Source organism: Sciurus carolinensis, chromosome 1, assembly GCF_902686445.1.
Source record: "Sciurus carolinensis chromosome 1, mSciCar1.2, whole genome shotgun sequence".
Lineage (NCBI taxonomy): Eukaryota > Metazoa > Chordata > Mammalia > Rodentia > Sciuridae > Sciurus > Sciurus carolinensis.
This window is the reverse complement of record NC_062213.1, coordinates 100,165,957-100,186,202: the sequence shown is the minus strand read 5'-3', so window position 1 is coordinate 100,186,202 and position 20,246 is coordinate 100,165,957. Positions and strand designations below refer to the sequence as shown.

General features: G+C 37.7%; 1 protein-coding gene across 1 annotated transcript in view; it reads left to right on the top strand.

The window, feature by feature from the left end:
* Positions 1-1,500: 1,500 nt before the first annotated feature.
* Positions 1,501-20,246, top strand: part of Cd160 (CD160 molecule) — a 33,963-nt gene continuing 15,217 nt past the window's right edge. Inside the window, exon 1 of the mRNA XM_047529690.1 lies at positions 1,501-1,520. The gene's annotated coding sequence lies outside the window, so the exon portion shown is untranslated. The remainder of the gene's footprint in view (positions 1,521-20,246) is intronic.

Below are 20,246 nucleotides of genomic sequence, written 5' to 3'. Positions count from 1 at the left end.
AGTGACGGGTGGGGGTGGGGGTGGGGGCTGAAATGCCTACACAGCTTTGCTGTAAGTGCCCTCTGGCCCTGAGACTTGGTTTCCTTCCAGAACATTATTGGCTGTTCCAGGGTGTCAGTTCACCCTCCTCTACTGCCCTACTCCACAACTCCACTGCACATCCCCTCACTCAGCCTCCTTGACAGTTCCCTGCTCATCTTCCCCTTTAGCTTGGAGCAACTTTGTTCTCTCTGGCCTACTCCTCAAAACCTGCTCTCAAGTCAGGTGTGGTCGTGCCCAACTATAATCCCACCTACTTGGGAGACTAAGGCAGGAGGATCCCAAGATTGAGGCCAGCCTGGGCAACTTTAGTGAGAACCTGTCTCAAAGTAAAAAAATAAATAAAAATTTTTAAAAGGATGTTGTGGGGCACAATTTAAGAACAGACCAATCACCACTGAGAAGTCCAAATTTGAGAGTCTTTATTAGCTGGCTGGCTGACTGTCTCATACAACACCCCAAAAATGGCTATTGGGAGAACAACCCTGAGCACAGGGTTGCAGGAGTTTTTATACCATAAGTCACTACATCAATCATAAGTGGCTGGTGCTATGATTCAAAACTACAAACTAACATCATGAGATCTAAACTCTTTAGCAGAAGGGAAAGTGGGTCAAAATGACCTTAGTCAGGTACAAGTTAAAGAATGATTACTAACATCTAGACAATTGTTCTCTGACAGAATACATTGTCCAAGAAAAATAGGAACCAAAAAGAGAACAATTTTATATCATATAAGAATTGCCATTTTGTGTTGCCAAATATGCTATGCTAAGCAACTGTTGATGGGTATAAAAGTGGGGTGTTCCCATGGGAGAAGCATATCTTACATGATATGATATGTCTCAGGGTAAAATGGAGTCTGTTTGGTCATTGCCCATGTAGCCTGGCACATAACAAGGGCTGGGTATGTATCTCAGTGGTAGAGCCCCTCTGGGTTCAATCTTCAGTACTGGCGTGTGTGTGTGTGTGTGTGTGTGTGTGTGTGTGTGTATGTGGTGGTTGTGGGCTGCTCAGGAAAGGATTTGGCAGCTTGCTTTATACTTAAGGGTACATTCTGTCTTTGTGTCTTCTGTTTATTCAGTTCTAGCCTGATTATGGATTACCAAGTAAAAATCTTTGTACCCCAAGGTAAAAGAAACAATTTCAAGGTGTGTTTTTCCTCAGCAACTTAGTCTATTTCTAAAAAAAAAAAAAAGGGGGGGGTGGGGGTGGTGGCAGTAGAAAAGGGAAAAAGTGAAGGAGGTGATGGTGAAGAAAAAGGAGAAAAAACCTACCATGCTGGGTGGAGGAAAGAGAGTCAGGAAGATCCCTGACTGCTAAAAACCCATTCTGTGGTTTTCAATGACCAAATGTGAGACTAATGAAGGTCTAAACAATGACGGAAGTGGGGAGATGGGTTTTAAAAAAGAACATTTTGAGGGCCAAGAGCTCAATTAACATGAGTTCCCACGCCTGAAAGCAAGAACTTCTGTCCTAAGGTAAAGAGAACTGTTGGGGACCTAAGGTCTGGGGACAGGGATGGAATGGTTGACAAAACCATTTTGGTGAGGGCTAGGGGTGTAGCTTAATGGGATAGCATTTATGGAGAATATATGAGCCCTTTGGTTTGATCCCCAGTATGGGGCCCGGGTGCAGGGTGGGGAGTGGCAGGTGGAAGAGGGTTAGGACAAATGTCAGTGATATAGCTGGGAAACTGCTTCTTGGAGGAAGTATCTTCTGCCCTCAGAAGTCTAGGGAAGAGAGAGGTTATTGGGGGTGTGGGGGGCGGGCATGCTCATTCTTCTTGCATGGGCTTTCAGGGATCCTGGATCCTTTCAGACATTCCTCAAATGTAAAAGAGCCACAGTGTGTTTATGGGAGGGAAAACCAGTTTAGTACATTGTAGGAGCTTTACCTGACAGCCCAACCCCCTTATACTATTCTAAATCATCCAGGATACTCCCATTTGTTCAGTGTTCATGGGGTGGTGATGGGGAAATAAATGACAAAGTGGCCTTTTTATAAATAAAGAGGAGATAAAGAATTAGAGGGAGGGGGCTGTGGCTGTAGTTTAGTGGTAGAGCGCTTGCCTAGCATGTGTGAGATCCTGGGTTTGATCCTCAGCAGCACATAAAAATAAATAAATAAGTATGGTGTCCATTTACAACTAAAAAAATAAAGAAAGAATTACCGGAAGAGGGCTGGGGATGTAGCTCAGTGGTAGAAGTCCTGCCTAGCATGTGTGAGGTTCCTGGGTTCAATCCCCAGCAATACCAAAAAAAAAAAAAAAAAAATATTGGAAGAAAGGTACCAAGATTTGGAGCCATCAAGTCCTGGACTGGGACAAGCTGCTGGGCTTCACAGAGTTTAGAGCTGGCCCTGTGTGGCACCTTTGAAAGAAGTTCAAGTCACAGGTGGTAGTATGTGCTGGGAGTGATACAAACAAGAGTGGCTTCTAGCTGCTGGTGTGTTTTTGGCAAAATAAACCTGGAAATTTCAGGGTGAAAAAAACAGTTTAGGATAATTTTCCCCAAGTTCAGTTCCAGAATTATGCACTTCAGTGGAAAAATCTTTGCCTAAGAATCAGGAGACCTTATTGCCTCCAGAAGTTCTTAAACAGGAATAAATCCATGAAGAGATTCATTCATGGAATTTATAAATTTGGGGGAGAAAATATATATTTTCATCAATATCTAATTGAAAGTTAGCATTTGCCTTGATACAGGCAGTAATTTTCAAAGAGATACAATAGAAATATGTTAGATCAATTGGCTAACTATATGAACAATTTTATCCATGCCACTTTATATCTTTACCTAATGTAAAAATTAATTCCAAATGGAATATATAAAGGTGAACAAATAATAAAAGGCTTAGAAGAAAACTAAAGAAGATATGCTAAAAAAAATTACAATAAGTCATAAGAGAATTTACCATCAATAGAATCTGCCATTCACAGAAATCATAGATATTTTCAAATCTCCTTACAGTTGTAACAGATTTCTGCTGCCAAGAAATTATGATAGTTACTGTTACCAAAAGCCCTGTCCTTTCCCTGATGCCAATCTAATAACGAGGACACAGTTTTGAGAAAAAGGGAAAAGATGGTTTATTGCTTTGCAAGTAAAAGAGAAACACAGAGGTCAACTGTCTCAGAGGCTGTGATTCTGCCCATCAGCAGGAACAGGGGGCTTTTAAAGATGTGATTCAAAGGCTACATTCCACGAGTTCTGTGTTGGAGTTGTAATTCACTTGTTAATTTGGGAGATAGTCATTTCTGAGATCTTCTGGTACCATTCCCAAAGTCTGTATTTTATCATTCCTATGGTGGGTGTGTACTCAAGGAAAGATAAATCTGCTAAAATGGGGAAGAAAGGTAGAAATCTTGTTTCTCCTGAGATTAGGGAGAGGAAGACATTAGAGAAGGGCAGGGAGAGAGAAAGAGAAACATGTCCATTTTAAAAATAAGTTGCAGTGGCACAGCAGCAAGGGCCATATTCAAAGGATAAAGTGGACCACTGTTACATTACTAGACTGAGGCTGAATCGAAAGAGTCATGCTACTACTCTATCACACATTCTTCTAATTGTTTTGACAAGGGTCTCGAGGTAATTTGTTTCCTTTGTTATCCTATGAATTTTTAAAAGTTATTATTATTGGCACTGAGGAGTGAACCCAGGAGAGCTTAACCACTGAGCCACATCCCCAGCCCTCCCCTGCCACCACCCCCCCGCCTTTTTTTTTTTTTTTTTTCTTTTGTGACAGGAGGGACTCGCTAAATTACTAAGGCTGGCTCTGAGCTCACATCCTAGTGCCTCAGTCTCCGGATCTGCTGGGATTACAGGCGTGTGTTACTGCACCTGACTAGTCTGGTTCTACTTTAAATAAGCTCCAGTTGTGGAGGAAATAAAAAATCCACTTCCCAGTTATAAATGAGAGCTCATCTCTGGGTCCCAGGCATCTTTCTCAGTTTTGTTTTGTTTTGGTACTGGAGATTTTACCCAGGAGCAGTTTACCACTTGAGCCACATTCCCAGTCCATTTTTTTAAAATAAATTTTTATTTTATTTAGAGGCAAGGTCTTGCAGAGTTGCTTAGGACTTCGCTAAATTTCTGAGACTGGTCTTGAACTTGTGATCTTCTGCCTCAGCCTTCCCAGCCGTTGTTACAGGCATGCGCCACTGCACCCAGTTCTTTCTCGGTTTTGTTGGAGATCTGCTTCAGAGGTATTTGCGACTGAGAGCTGGGTTTTCAGTCCCTCTGAGAGTTAGACCCAGGTTTTAGTGGCAGAGAGAATGGTGCCTCTTCCTTCTAATCTTGTCTGCACCAACTAGCTATAGTACACGCTCTCAAAAGAACCTTGGGCAAAGCTTTATGTGCCATTTAACCATCACAACATTCCCACCAGGAAACTTGGAACACAAAAGAAACGTAAGACTGAACAGGTGAACTAACATGTTCAGGACCACAGGAAAGGCTGGATTTGAACCCAGGAGTACTACTGTGGTGCCTCACACTTAAAGAGGTGGAGAGAGGAGGGCGTTTACTGTCATCTTGGCCAAGCTGCCTACCCTTTCTGAGACCGTAGGCGCCTGAGGCCAGTGCAGTTCACCAAAGACTCAAAGGGAGGATGCCAACTTAATCGGCACCCTCACCCTTGGCTTCTCTGGAGCTCACCACTATTTATGAGAGATGGAAAAGCTGCCCCTGGCATATAATTGGTCCAGAACGTCTCAGACACACTTCCCACACCCCCAACCTCACCCGGATGATGCAACTCGAGTGCAGGCTGAGTCTCCGGAACACACCAGACCCAGTCTTGCACACCCTTCATCTCCACCACTAGCTTACGCTTTCGCTAGCTTGTCTCCAACCCCCAGCCCACGGCAAAGATTGGACTGGTGAACCTCGAGAGGCGAGCGGATAGAGCGCTCGGCCTCCCACTGGAAGGCAGCGCCCTCTAGCGGTCCGAGTGCAGAACCAGCGGTGCCCGCCGGCGTGAACCAGAGTTCTCCTCCCCATCACCTACTCCCACCCGACTCGGGGCACCAAGGTCACTTCCAAGAACATTCTTGCCCCATGGACCCCGCCTGCTCGCAACCCTGCTGAAGGGCTCACATAGACTTACACGCTTTGGTTCAGCTCAGCTCTAGATACCACGAAGCCCAGCTACTCCTGCCGAGTGACCAGCTGTATCAGCACCTCCTAGTCTGTCAGCCTGTCTCTCTCTTCTTGGAAGCAGTTGCTACCCTGCCCCTCCCATCCTGCTGCACCAGTCCTTCGGGAAATTCGCCTAAAGAGACATGACCTTCTCAGCATCTCACGGCTAGCTAGTGCAGAGCAGGCCTGTAAACCAAGTCTCCAGCCCATCCACGATATCCCTCAAGGCACCAGCTCCCCAAAGGCAGCAAACTTCTGTCAAGGTCTAACTCCATTGCCACTGTACAACTTTTCTAGAATCTTCATTATGGATTTTATGTTTCCTATTCCATGATATACTTTATGGTATTATTATTATTATTATTATTATTACTATTATTATTATGACAGTTTCCTTGTGTTTCAATGGTTTGTAAGTAGATGAATAGCTGTGAGTTGAGGGACAAAAGGGACTCCAAGGAAAATCTCTCCTAATCTGGGTTAGAATCCTAGCTCCCTTGGGCTGGGGTTGTGGCTCAGTGGTAGAGCATTTGCCTAGTATGTGTGAGCTCAGTGGTAGAACACTTGCCTAGCATGTGTGAGACACTGGGTTCCATTCTCAGCACCGCATGTAAATTTAAAATAAAGGTCCATCAACAACTAAAGAAAAAAAAATCCTAGCTCCCTTACTTAGACACTGAGATTTTAAGCAAGTCACAAGTCTTCCAGCCTGTATCTGCATTGTACACACATTAAATTAATCATAACAATAACTCGGTGTTTTATAAGAACTAAGCACAATCATGTATATGAATGTGCCTGTAATTGCCTCCAATATGAGAAACCGTAAAAATAATCATGGCTACCCTTTACTGGGCATTTACTCTATGTCGGGCACTATGCTAAGCAGCTTTTACACAGGTTACTTCATTCAGCCTCCACAACAATCCTAGGAAGAGAACATTATTATCACCATTCTATAGATCAATAAACTCATTTTCAGAGATGTTAAGAAACTTTCTCAACATTATACAAGTACTATGTCAAACCCAAATTTCGGACCCGGCCTGACTCCACAGACTGCACTTAACCACAAAATACACATAGACTCCTGCTGTTTTAGTGATCTTCGCACCCTGTGGTGCCTAACATATCATAGATGCTCAGTGTTTGTCAGATAAGTCCATTCATTAAGGGCTGAGCACAGAATCTGGCCAGGAAGCGTAAGAAATTTGCCCACATCTTACAACTATTAAGCTTTAGGATCAGAATTTGAACACCATCTAGCTCAAGAACCTGTATTTTAACGATGATCCTCAGGCTGGACAAATAATTGCAGTCCCTCTATCTTCCTCTTTGAATTTAATGATGCTTCGTAGCTACACGTCAAACACATTGCTAAACATTAAATGTTTTCTTTCAAAAGTCATTCTAATGGTGACATGGTGCAGAATGATGGTGTGGCACAATAGGGAGGGAAGCAAGAGATTGAGGCTAGGGAAGGGCATGGGACTATACTGCTTGGCTGCTGCTAGGACTTTTTGTTAGAATTTTGACAACTTTATAGATCAATGGGAAAATTAACGATTATCTCTTAGATTTTATTTCATGTTCCTTAATAGTATTTTATAGTTTTTATCCTATAGGTCCTATTAGAAATTTTGTTGCATTTTTCCCAGGTGTTTTGTTGGGAAAGGTTGTAATATTACGTTTTTTCTTCTATCATTATTTGGCTAGTAATTGTTCCTGAGAAAATTAATAATTAAGTGAACACCTTATCACATTTTGTTACTTACATTAATTTATTATCTATTTAAGTTGTAATTACATGATACAGTAGTCTGTTATATAGATATGCCATCTTTTATTCAATTATTCTCCTCTTATCAGTGAGTCTTTACCATTTTCTAATTTTTAGAATTATAAACAATGCTGTAATAAATATCTTTATACATACACTGTAGCACACTCATGCTTTCATTTTTGTTAGAGCCAAAAGTACACAGTATATATATTTAAAATGTTAATATGTAATACATATTTATTTCCCCAAAGCTTCATAACAATGTACTTTTCTGTATATTTCTTCTGACCACAACCAGAACTGGATTTATCAATTTTTAAAATTTTTGCTCATCTAATAGGTGGTAATTCTGAAATTCTGAATTCTGACCTTTTTTTAAGTTTGCACTTCTCTGACTAATTTTAAGAGTGAACAATTTTCATGGTGTTCCTCATTTGTGAACTGCCCACTCAGATTCTCTACCTTTTATTGTTTCTAATAGTTAAGTCTCTTGTGTTTTTCAGATGTAAGTTATATCACATATAAGAAAGAGTAAGTTTGGGAACTGGGGTTGTGGTTCAGTGGTAAATTGTTTGCCTAGCATGCATGTGGCACTGGATTTGATCCCCAGTACCAAATTAAAAAAACTAAATAAAATAAAGATATTGTGTCCATCTATAACTAAATATATATGCTATATATATAATATATCATATATATTCTATATATTTACATATAAGTTTGGGTTGGGGCTGTGACTCAGTAGTGGAGCACTTGCCTAGTATGGGTGAGGCACTGGGTTTGATCCTTAGCACCACATAAAAATAAATAAATAAAATAAAGGTATTGTGTCCATCTACAACTAAAATATTTTTAAAAAAGAAAAGAAAGTAAATTTAGCCAGGCATGGTGGTACAAGCCTATAATCCCTTTGATTCAGGAGGCTGAGGCAGGAGGATCCCAAGTTCAAGGTCAGCCTCTGCAACTTAGTAAGACCCTGTCTCAAAATAAAATATAAATAAAAGGCTGAGGATGTGGCTCAGTGGTTAATCACCCCTGGATTCAATCCACAGTACCAAAAATAATTTTTAAAAAAGAGGGGCTGGGGTCGTGACTCAGTGGTAGAGCCCTCGCCTAGAAATGTGAGATACTGAGTTTGCTCCTCAGCACCACATAAAAATAAAATAAAGGTATTGTGTTCACCTACAACTAAAAAAAATATTTAAAAATATAAATTAATTAAATGCTAATTTTGCCTGTAGAGTTCTAATATTTATACCCCTTAACTTTATTTTCTTGTCTAAATGCAATGTCTAACATGTCCAGAACAATGTAAAATAGTAGAGATAATAGAAAGCATCTTTGCCTTGTTCCCAATATTAGTAGAAATAATCCTATAATGATCCTTTATTTTCCCATTAAATATAATGCTGGACTTTTATTATGGATATATATTATATATATTAAGTATATATATAAAATGTTGAATGGTATTCATCCATTACCATTTTACTCAGAGTTTTAGTGGGAATGAATGTAAGATTTTACCAGAAGATAATGACTTTCTTCTTTGATCTATTAGTATAATAATACTAATAGATTTTCTAGTATTGAATCATTTAAATATTTTGAAAAGTGAATCCCATTCCATTTGTTATGATATATTATGTCTCTTATATCCTGCTGTTCTGGTTTGTTAATGTTTTAAGATTTTCACAAGCATATATAATAATTAAGGTTGGTCTGTAGGCATTTTATTTTTTATCTATTTGTTTTTATAGACTTTTTAAATTTTCTTTTTTAGATATAAAATATAAAAAATAATAATATAAAATGTAAAAATATAAATTGAAAATATAGAATATTTTTTAAATACTGTCAAACATTTGACTAGCATCAGAATTATTTTGAAGAATTTCCTTATAACTATCCAAAGTAGTGCTTTCTGGAAAGATAAGTACCAAATGTCGTTCTTAATTTATGGTTATTGGGGCTTTTAGGTGTGCTTTTTAAAAATAAATTTATATTTTTAATTGACATATGGTAATTATGCATATTTATGGGGTACAGTGTAACATTCCAATACATATATACAATACATAATGATAAGATCAGGGTAATTCTCTTTTTTGAGTAAATTTTGTTCAATTATAAGTTATTTGTTGTTATTGTTTGTTTTGGTACTGGCGATTGAACCAAGGGGTGCTTTATCACTGAGCCACATCCCCAGTCCTTTTTATTTTTTAATTTGAGGCAGGGTCTCACTAAGTTGTTTAGAGCCTGGCTAAGTTGCTGAGGCTGGTCTTGAATTTGCAATCCTCCTGAGTTGCTGGGATTACAGGCATGCGCCACTGTTCCTGGGGGTCATTTGTATTTTTATAGAAAATTATTTCAACCAGCTTTTCTAACTTTTTAGCACAAAGAAATATGAAAACCTTTTATGATTTTTCTTATATGTATGATTATTTCTCATCTCTATTACTAATTTTCCTCTGTATTTATCTAGTTATTTTATCTTACTGTGGGTTTGCCTACCAGTAGGAGGCAATCTAAGGTATGATTAAGAATTTAGAGGCATAGAAAGAAAGAAAGGTATCTCAGGAAGATTAAAGAATGGACAGAATTTACAGCGTGGAGTATTCTGTGAATTGTACCTTGATTTAGCTATAACATGGCAATGAAGCTGAGGCAGTGAGACTACCAAGGGACTCTTTGGAGTATTATTCCACTGGCAACTTTTCTTTGTAGTATTTCCTCAAGAACCAAAGCTCTGAGGGCAACATCTAATTAGCCCAACCCCAGCTTTTCAAAGGATGGGAAGAAAGCATTTGTGGTGCCTTGGGTTCCCAAAGGAAGAATCAGGGCTTTGCCTTTTACAGACATTCACACTGAAGGTGATAAAGGGAGAAAAGATGATGGGGCTGTGCTAAAGAGTGGTCAGAAGAACTGTACGCTGAAGTGTAGTATACAGTATATAATTATATAGAAGAAATGTGCATTTATTCTTATCTTTTTCCTTATAGTAACCCCCTCAAATTCACCACTTTAAGTATTTTCCACTTAACCTCTCTGATAGTTAATATAATTTTTTTTGGTAGTGATTGAATCCAAGGGTGCTTTACCATGGAAGTACATGCCAAACCTTTTTTATTTGAAACAGAGTCTTGCTAAGTTGCTGAGGCTGGTCTCCAACTTGTGATTCTCCTGCCTCAGTCTCCCAAGTGATTGGATTTATAGACATGCATCACACCTGACTAAATTCAAATTATGTACCTTTTTTTTTTTTGGTACTTTGAAGAGTAGTTATTGACACCCCCCAGTCGATTGAAGATGAGGAATTTAACATCTCTATATCACTGCCTGTCTTTCAATACTTTCAGTAGTGATATTTAATGTTTCAGTCCTTCTAGAGCTCACCTTCATAAATTTAAATTGAATATATAAACCTAAAGGTTTTATATGATTTTTTTTACTCTCCTTTGAAGACTGGGGAAATCACAACTGGACATTTTTGCTCTTCTCCTTTGACTCTTTTTTTAAAAATATTTTTAGTTGTAGATGGACACAATACCTTTTATTTTATTTATTTATTTATTTATTTATATGTGGTGCCAAGAATTGAACCCAGTGCCTCACACATGCTAGGCAAGCACTCTACCACTGAGCTATAACCCTAGCCCCTGTAATACACTTCTTAAAGTTTTACATTGTCAAGGTTTATATTTGTTCTATAACACCAAGAGATTTGTGTTATGCCTATAGATTATTTCTACTAATTGAACACCAATAAGGAACAATATTGACATAATTATGTATATATTATTTACAATTAAATCAAACATTAGAGTTGAATCCAACAAAAGATATAGTATTATGGCATTAAATCTATGCCTCTTAAGAGAGAATGTACAAGCTTCTTGTGGTGGCACATAGCTATAATCCCACATATTCAAGATGCTGAGGCAGGAGGATCACAAGTTTGAGGCCCAACTGGGCAATTTAGTGAGTCCCTGTCCCAAAATAAAAAATGAAAAGGACTGGGAATGTAGCTCAGTGGTAGAGTGCCCTGGGTTCAATCCTCAGTATGCCCACAAAATAAATAAAATAATTATTATCTATTAGCTCACAATTCTGTGGGTAATTTAGTCTGGGCTCAACTGGTTCTGGTGGTATGATCCAAGCTCACTCATTGTCTGCAGTCAGCTAGAAGTGGACTGGAAGCTAACCTATTGCACATGAGCTCCCGTACACGTCTATGCTTGGCTGGGTAATGAGGAAAATTGTGTCATGTGTCTGTCTAGAGTCTGGCAGGCCAGAATGAGCTTTGTCACATAGTGGCTAGGTTCAAAAAGCAGCAAGAGCAGGTAAACCTCAATAATAATCACTTTCAAGACTCTGCTTGTTCTACTTTTAGCAAATGTCCTATTAGGTAAAACAAGTTCATGTAATTGAGCCCGAATTCAATAAATTGTGTGGAATAGCAAACCTAACATTGTAAAGGGGCATGTAAACAGAGATAGAAGGAATTAGTGGCAATTTTTTATTTTTTTGCAATCTACTACAAACATCAAGATCCACAAATAGTACTTCCCACTTCCTTTTAGAGGTCAAGAAATGTTTAACTAGACCGTTATGTTTTCTGCTAAAACTCAGCAGAGATGGGCAGAAGAGTTTATTTAAAAGGGGAGACACAGGAGAACAGAGAGATACTGCAGAACAGTAGTCTATCCCAAAGGTAATAATTCCATTAGGTATTTCTTCAATTTGTTAAAAGCATTAGAAACCATTTGATTTATAAGAGGATTCTTTTTGTGTGTGTGTGCTGAGGATTGAACCCAGGGATGCTTAACCACTGAACAACATCCCCACCTCCGCCTACACACACTTTTTATTTTTTATTTTGAGACAGGGTCTCTCTAAGTTGCTTAGGGTCTTGCTAAATTGCTGAGGCTGGCTTTGAACTTTCCATCCTCCTGCCTCAGTCTTCCGAGCTGCTGGGATTACAGGCATGCACCACTGCACCCGTAATCCCACAAACATACATTTTAAATTTTGGACTCATATTATAATTTGACCAAGTTTTCTCTTAAAATTGTTATTGTAAAAACACATACATAGAACCTACAAAACACATAATAAAATTCTTCTTATTGTTCCCTAAACTGCCATCCCATTACCAAGGAAAACACTCTACATTTTGAAATATTGCCTTCCAGATGTATGTGTGTGTGTGTGTGTGTGTGTGTGTGTGTGTGTGTGTGTGTACGTGCACATGTGTGGATAGACAGGTAAAAAGATATACCTATATAGTTATAATTAGATACATATATGCACATATAAAGTCTGTGTTCAAATTTTTAAATTCTGTAAGTACTATAGGCTTCTCATAGCAAGTCAAACAATTTTAAATGGTATAAAGAAAAATTAATAAACTCTCCCACTCCCCTCATAACACATCCCCAAAGTAAACAATATAAACAATGTATTATGAATTCTCTCCTTTCTCTGTGGTCTATAAATATATTCAATAAAAGTCTCTGACCATGATGCAATGAAACTAACAACAAAATCAGAAGCAAGCATCTATAAAACACTCCCTTAGTTCAAAAAGGACATATAAAAGAAAACTGGAGTAGCTAGGAAATAATGATAAATGAAAAATATTATATATCAGAACCTATAAGAATCAGCTTAAGTGATAACAAAAGAAAAACTAAGTGCTTTTTATACTAAAAAGTGAAAATAAAATATCTAACTCAAAAATGTATAAAATGAAAAAAATCAAAAGAAAGCAAAAGGTAGGAATTAATAAAGTTAAATGTGGATATCAATAAGTATTAAAATGGAAAATGGTAGAATAAGGAAACTGACCTATTCAGGATAGAAAAGCAAAAAAAGATAATTAATGTAATCAAGAAAGAGAAGAAAGCACAAATATACAAATAAGTTTTTAAAAAGCTGCAGATGCAGAGAAAGTTTATAGAATTAAAAGTGATTTCTTTTCTCAATTTTATGAATACAAATTATGAATTAAATAATTTTCTTACACACACGCACACACACACACACAATTAACCAAAATTGGTCCCGGTAAAGACAAAATATTTAACACACTAATTACCAAACAGGAATATAGAAAAGTTATCAAGGTCCAACTTCTCCACAGAAATATTAGGGTCAGAGAATATCACTACAGAATTCTACTAAATCTATGAAGAACAGATTATTTTAAGTTTATTGAAATTGTTTTTAAGCTTAAAAAAGAAAACAAGTTTCTAAAATCATTTTGTGAAGAATAACACTTTTTCTAAAATTCCATAAAAGAAACACCAAAAATTTTTAAAAATTAGACTTTATTTAATTAAATTTTTTTATTTTTACAGACTACATTTTGATTCATTGTACACAAATGGGGTAAAACTTCATTTCTATGGTTGTACACAATGTAGATTCACACCATTCACGTAATCATACATATACATAGGTTACTACTGTCTGTTTCATTCTACTCTTTCCATCCCCCCCACCCCATTTTCCACTATACCATCCAATGTTCCTTCATTTTTTTCTTCCCCCACCCCTGCCACCTGCCCTCATTATATATTGTCATCCACTTATCAGAAAAAACATTCTGTCTTTGGTTTTTTGGGCTTGGCCTATTTCACTTAGCATGATATTTTCCAACTTCATCCATTTACCAGTAAAATGACATAATTTTATTCTTCATGGCTGAGTAATATTCCATGGTGTATATATACCACAGTTTCTTTATCCATTCATCAATTGAAGGGCATCTAGGTTGGTTCCACAATCTAGCTATTGTGAATTGAGCTGCTATGAACACTGATATGGCTGATTTTAAGTCCTTTGGGTATAAACTAAGGAGTGGGATAGCTGGGTCAAATGGTGGGTTCATTCCAAGTTTTCTGAGGAATCTCCATACTGCTTTCCATAGTAAAAATTGGCTGCACCAATTTGCAACTCCACCAGCAATGTATGAGTGTGCCTTTTTCCCCACATCCACACCAACACTTTTTGCTTGTGTTCTTGATAATAGCCATTCTAATTAGAGTTAGATGAAATCTTAGGGTGGTTTTAATTTGCATTTCTCTAATTAATAGGGATGATGAGCACTTTTTCTATATATTTGTTGATCACCTGTGTATCTTCTTCTATGAAGTGTCTGCCCATTTCCTTAGCCCATTTATTGATTGGGTTCTTTGTATTTTGGGTATAAAGTTTTTTAAGTTCTTTATAAACCTTGGAGGTTAGTGCTCTGACTGAAGAGTGTGTGGAAAAGATTTTCTCCCACTCTGTAGGCTTTCTTTTCACAGTATTGATTGTTTCCTGTGCTGAGAAAAAACTTTTTAGTTTGAATCTATCCCATTCTTGGTTTTATTTCTTGCGCTATAGGGGTCTTGTTAAGGAAGTCTGGTCCTAAGTCAACGTGATGGAGATTCAGGCCTACTTTTTCTTCTATTTGGTGAAGGGTCTTGGGCCTAATTCCTAGATCCTTGATCCATTTTGAGTTGAGTTTTGTATAGGGTGAGAGATAGGGGTTTAGTTTCATTTTACTGCATATGGATTTCCAGTTTTCCCAGCACCATTTGTTGAAGAGGCTATCTTTTCTCCATTGTAAGTTTTTGGCACCTTTGTCTAGTATGAGATAATTGTACTTATATGGGTATATTTCCGTGTCTTCTATCCTATACCATTGGTCTACCTGTCTTTTTTGGTGCCAGTACCATGCCATTTTTGTTACCATTGCTCTATAGTAGAGTTTCAGGTCTGGTATTGTGATACCTCCTGCATCACTCTTCCTGCCCAGGATAGCTTTGGCTATTCTGGGTCTTTTGTTCTTCCAGATGAATTTCATGATTGTCTTTTCTGTTTCTATGAGAAATGTCATAGGAATTTTAACTGGAATTGCATTAAATCTGTATAGCACCTTTGGAAGTATCACCATTTTGATAATATTGACTCTGCCTATCCAAGAACATGGGAGATCTTTCCCACTTCTAAGGTCTTCTTCAATTTCTTTCTTTAATTTTCTGTAGTTTTCATTGTAGTTTTCACCTCTTTGGTAGATTGATTCCCAAGTATTTTTTGTTTTTGTTTTTTTTTTTTTTTTTAGGCTATTGTGTATTGTGAACGGAGTTGTTTTCCTCATTTCCCTTTCAGATGTTTCATCACTTGTGAATAAAAATGCTTTAGATTTATACATGTTGATTTTATATCCTGCTATTTTACTGAATTCATTTAGAATTCTAGAGGTCTAGAAGTTTTCTGGTAGAGTTTTTTGGATCCTCTAAATATAGAATCATGTCATCAGCAAATAGTGACAGCTTGAGTTCCTCTTTTCCTATTCATAGTCCTTTAATTTCTTTAGTCTACTGTCGGGGTTTCCAGGACCCCCAGCCTTGGGCATGGTCAAGATGGCGCCTGACGCTGAGCCAAAAGCGGCCAACTATACAGTAAACAACCAGCGAATTCCAATGATTGGCTAGTTAACGATGTGACTAGAGCATGCCCCCCTCGTGTATCTATCCTATGCTTGCAGCTGTCTGCGTTTACCTCGTGTACTCTCCCCTGATTGGTTGAAGTGTATATAAGCCTGGTGGGTGGGAGAGTAGGGGGGCAGAAGCGGAAGAAGCGGCGGAGGCGAAGGCTGAAGCTGAGCGGGAAGCTGGGAGTACGCGGAAGCTAGGAGTAAGGGAAGTGTAGGAGAGGGACTGTACATAATAAACTTCCAAAGCTTCAGACGTTTGTCGTGTCTCTCTCTGCGGGCAGAGGGAGCACGATAGTCTACCTAATTGCTCTGGCTAGTATTTCAAGGACGATGTTGAATAGAAATGGTGAAAGAGGGCATCCCTGTCTTGTTCTAGTTTTAAAAGGGAATGCTTTCAGTTTTTCTCCATTAAGAATGATGTTGGGGGGCTGGGGAGATAGCTCAGTCAGTAGAGTGCTTGCCTTGTAAGCACAAGGCCCTGGGTTCGATCCCCAGTACCCCCCCCCCAAAAAAAAGAATGATGTTGACCATGGGCTTAGCATAAATAGCCTTTACAATGTTCAGGTATGTTCCTACTATCCCTATTTTTCTAGTGTTTTGAGCATGAAGGGGTGTTGTAGTTTGTCAAATGCTTTCTCTGCATCAACTGAAATAATCATATGATTCTTAACCTTAACTCTATTGATATGATGAGTTACATTTATTGATTTCCAGATGTTGAATCAACCTTGCATCCCCGGGATGAACCCCACTTGATCATGGTGCACTATCTTCTTAATATGTTTTTGTATGTGATTTGCCAGAATTTTGTTAAGGATTTTTGCATCTATATTCATCAGAGATATGGTCTAAAATTTTCTTTCCTTGATGTGTCTTTGTCTGGTTTGGGTATGAAGGTGATACTAGCTTCATAGAATGAGTTTGGAAGGGTTCCCTCATTTTCTTCTTTCCTGGATTACTTTGAGGTATATTGGAATGAGTTCTTCTTTGAAGGTCTTGTAGAATTCAGCTGAGAATTCATTTGGGCCTGGGCTTTTCTTGGTTGGTAGACTTTTCATGGCTTCTTCTAATTCATTGCTTGAAATTTATCTGTTTAAATTGTGTATGTCCTCCTGGTTCAATTTGGGAGGATCATATGTCTCTAGAAATTTGTCAATGTCTTCGATATTTTCTATTTCAAAGTAGCTTCTAATTAAGTATTTCAGTGGTGTCTGTCATGATATTTCCTTTTTCATCACGAATTTTAGTAATTTGAGTTTTCTCTCTCCTTCTCTTTGTTAGTGTGGCTAAGGGTTTATCAATTTTGTTTACTTTTTCAAAGAACCAACTTTCTGTTTTGTCAATTTTTTGAATTGTTTCTTTTGTTTCAATTTCATTGATTTCAGCTCTGATTTTAATTATTTCCTGTCTTCTACTACTTTTGTTGTTGTTCTGTTCTTCTTTTTCTAGGGCTTTGAGATGTAATATTAGGTCATTTAGTTGTTGACGTTTTATTTCTTGAATGCACTCCATGCAATGAATTTTCCTCTTAGTACTGCTTTTATAGTGTCCCAAAGATTTTGATATGTTGTATCATCATTCTCATTTACCTTTAAAAATTTTTTTATCTCCTCCCTGATGTTTTCTGTTATCCATGCTTCATTCAATAGCATATTATTTAGTCTCCAGGTGTTGGAGTAATTTGTTTTTTATTTTGTCATTGATTTCTAATTTCATTCCATTATCTGATAGAACACAAGGTAGTATCTCTATTTTTTTGCATTTACTAAGGGCTTCTTTGTGGCATAACATATGGTCTATTTTAGAGAAGGATTCATGTGCTGCTGAGAAGAAAGTGTATTTGCTCCTTGATGGATGGAATATTCTATATATGTCTGTTAAATCTAAGTTATTGATTGTGTTATTGAGTTCTATGGTTTCTTTGTTTAGTTTTTGTTTGGAAGATCTATCCAGTGGTGACAGTGTTATGTTAGTCACTCAGAATTATCATGTTGTGGTCTGTTTGATTCCTGGAATTGAGAAGGATTTGTTTGATGTACAGGAATGCACCATTGTTTGGGGCATAAATATTTACAATCCTGATTTATGGTTCCCTTAAGCAGTATGAAATGTCCTTCTTTATCCCTTGTGACTAACTTTGAAGTCTACTTTATCCAACATAAGGATGGAAACCCCTGCTTTTTTACTAAGTCCGTGCATGTGGTAGGTTTTTTCCCATTCTTTCACCTTTAGTCTGTGGATGTCATTTTCTATGAGATGAGTCTTTTGAAGGTGGCATATTGTTAGGTCTTTCTTTTTAATCCAATCTGCCAGTCTATGTCTTTTGATTGAGTTTAGGCCATTAATATTCAGGATTATTATTGAGATATGATTTGTATTCCCAGTCACTTGGACTTATTTTTGGTTTTTAACTTGACTTGGTTTCTCCTTTGATTGGTTTTTCCTTTAAGGTAGTTCATCCCTTTGCTGTCTTACATTGTTATTTTTCATTTCCTCCTCATGGAATATTTTGCTGAGAATATTCTGTATCACAGGCTATTTGTAAATTCTTTTAATTTTTGTTTATCATGGAAGGATTTTATTTTGTCTTCAAATCTGAAGGTTAGTTTTGCTGAGTATAGGATTCTTGGTTGGCAACCATGTTCTTTCAGAGCTTGAAATATGTTGTTCCAGGCCCTTCTACCTTTTAGAGCCTGGGCTTAGAAATCTACTGATATCCATATTGGTCTCCCCCTATATGTAATCTGATGCTTTTCTCTCATAGCCTTCAAAATCCTATCTTTATTTTGTATGTTAGGCATTTTCATGATAAGGTGCCTTGGTGTGGATCTGTTGTGATTCTGTGCAGTTGGTGTTCTATAAGCCTCTTGTATTTGATTTTCTGTTTTCATTCTTCAGGTTTGGGAAATTTTCTGATATTATTTCATTGAACAGGTTGTTCATTCCTTTGGTTTGTATCTCTGTGCCTTCCTCAATCCCAATAATTCTTAAATTTGGTCTTTTCATGATGTCCCACAGTTCTTAGAGGCTTCGTTCATGATTTCGTACCATCTTCTCTGTTTGGTCAACTTTATTTTCAAGAATAAATATTTGTCTTCATTGTCTGAGGTTCTGTCTTCCAAGTGGTCTAGTCTTTTGGTGATGTTTTCCATTGAGTTTTTTTATTTGGTTTATTGTTTCCTTCATTTCAAGGATTTCTGTTTGTTTTTTTTTTTTTTTTTTTTTTTTTTTTTAGAATCTCTATCTCCTTGTCGAAATAATCTTTTGTTCCTGCAGTTGCTCTTTCAAATGATTAGTGATCATTCATTGCCTGCAATTGCTCTTATCTCACCCTTTGCTTCACATATCAATTTAATTATGTATATTCTGAACTCCTTTTCTGACATTTCTTCTACCATGCTGTCACTGGATTCTATTAATATAGAATCTAGGTTTGTTTGGATCATTTCCTTCCCTTGTTTTTTTTTTTTTTTTTTTTTTTTTTTGTGGTGCTGGGGATCGAACCCAGGGCCTTGTGCTTGCAAGGCAAGCACTCTACCGACTGAGCTATCTCCCCAGCCCCCTTCCCTTGTTTTTTCATGTTGTTCACGTATCTTCCCCTCTAGCAGTGCAGATCTGGGGTGTTGCAGTTTCCCCACTATAGGCTTATAGTGACCCTACAGGTTTTCAAACCCTCTCCTTTAAGGGGGAGATCAATATTAGCAGCACCCAGTACAGACAATATGCAGCCCTAAACCAAATAGTCCCTATGAAGACATTAACAATATTATCATAATAAACAGAGAAAATGAGTTCAATTATTATCTAGAGTATAACAAATAGATTTGCAATAAGGTCTGCAATTTCTAATGGAGGACAAAGAGGATGGGGAGGGGTGTAGGATGTAATTGTTAATGGGATAAAAAAAGAGTATATAGAAGTTCTAGATCGTAGAAAGAGTGAAAGTATAATCAAAAGAAGTTGGTTGTTAGCATGAGAAAATGGAGAGAGAGACTGAGGAAACAGGTAAACAAAAGGAAAATAGAGCAAGAAAAGTAAAGAAATAAAAACTTAAAAATTTTCAAAAAGGAGAAAAAAAAATTTACACTATAACAGTCATATAATATTCAAACCTCCCAGTTTTCAGTAGCCTGATGCATGAGAGGTACTTGACAATGAGCTTCCAGTCTCCAGCAGGCAACTCAGGATGGGATTTGCCCCACCTAAAGATGGGAGCTACTGTTTCCAGGATAATCCAAAATGGTTGTTCTGACTTCCAAATGTGTTGGTAAATGGAGAGCTGCAACTTGGGGTGTGGGCATGTTGGGCTGGGGGTTCTGGAGGCGGGGTATGGTCGGTCTGCTTAAAGGGTCCTGGAAGTAGGGCTCAGTCAGTCTGGGAGTCCTACAGGTCCTGGCCATTGTCTCAAAATGGCGGCAGCCATGTGTAACAGAACCTGCAGGTACTGTGATAGTGGACTTCCAAGCAACAGCAGGCAGCTGGTGATTCACTTGCAGTCTGCAGTGGTCTGCTGGCTACTGGCAGACAATTGGCAGGTAGACCTCGGGCAGTGGGTAATGGGTGAGTAAAAGGCAGGTGATGGGCAGGCAAATGATGGATGATAGGGGCCAGTCAGTGAGCAATTGAGAAACAGATCTAAAAATCAGTCTTATTTGAGAATATTGAAGTAAAAGTTTAAATGAAATATTAAAAAACAGAATCCAGAAGTGTAGTTAAAGAATAATATACCACAAGCTAATTTTTTTGTTGTTGTTGTCCTGTTGTTTTGGTTTGTACTAGGAATTGAACTCAGAGG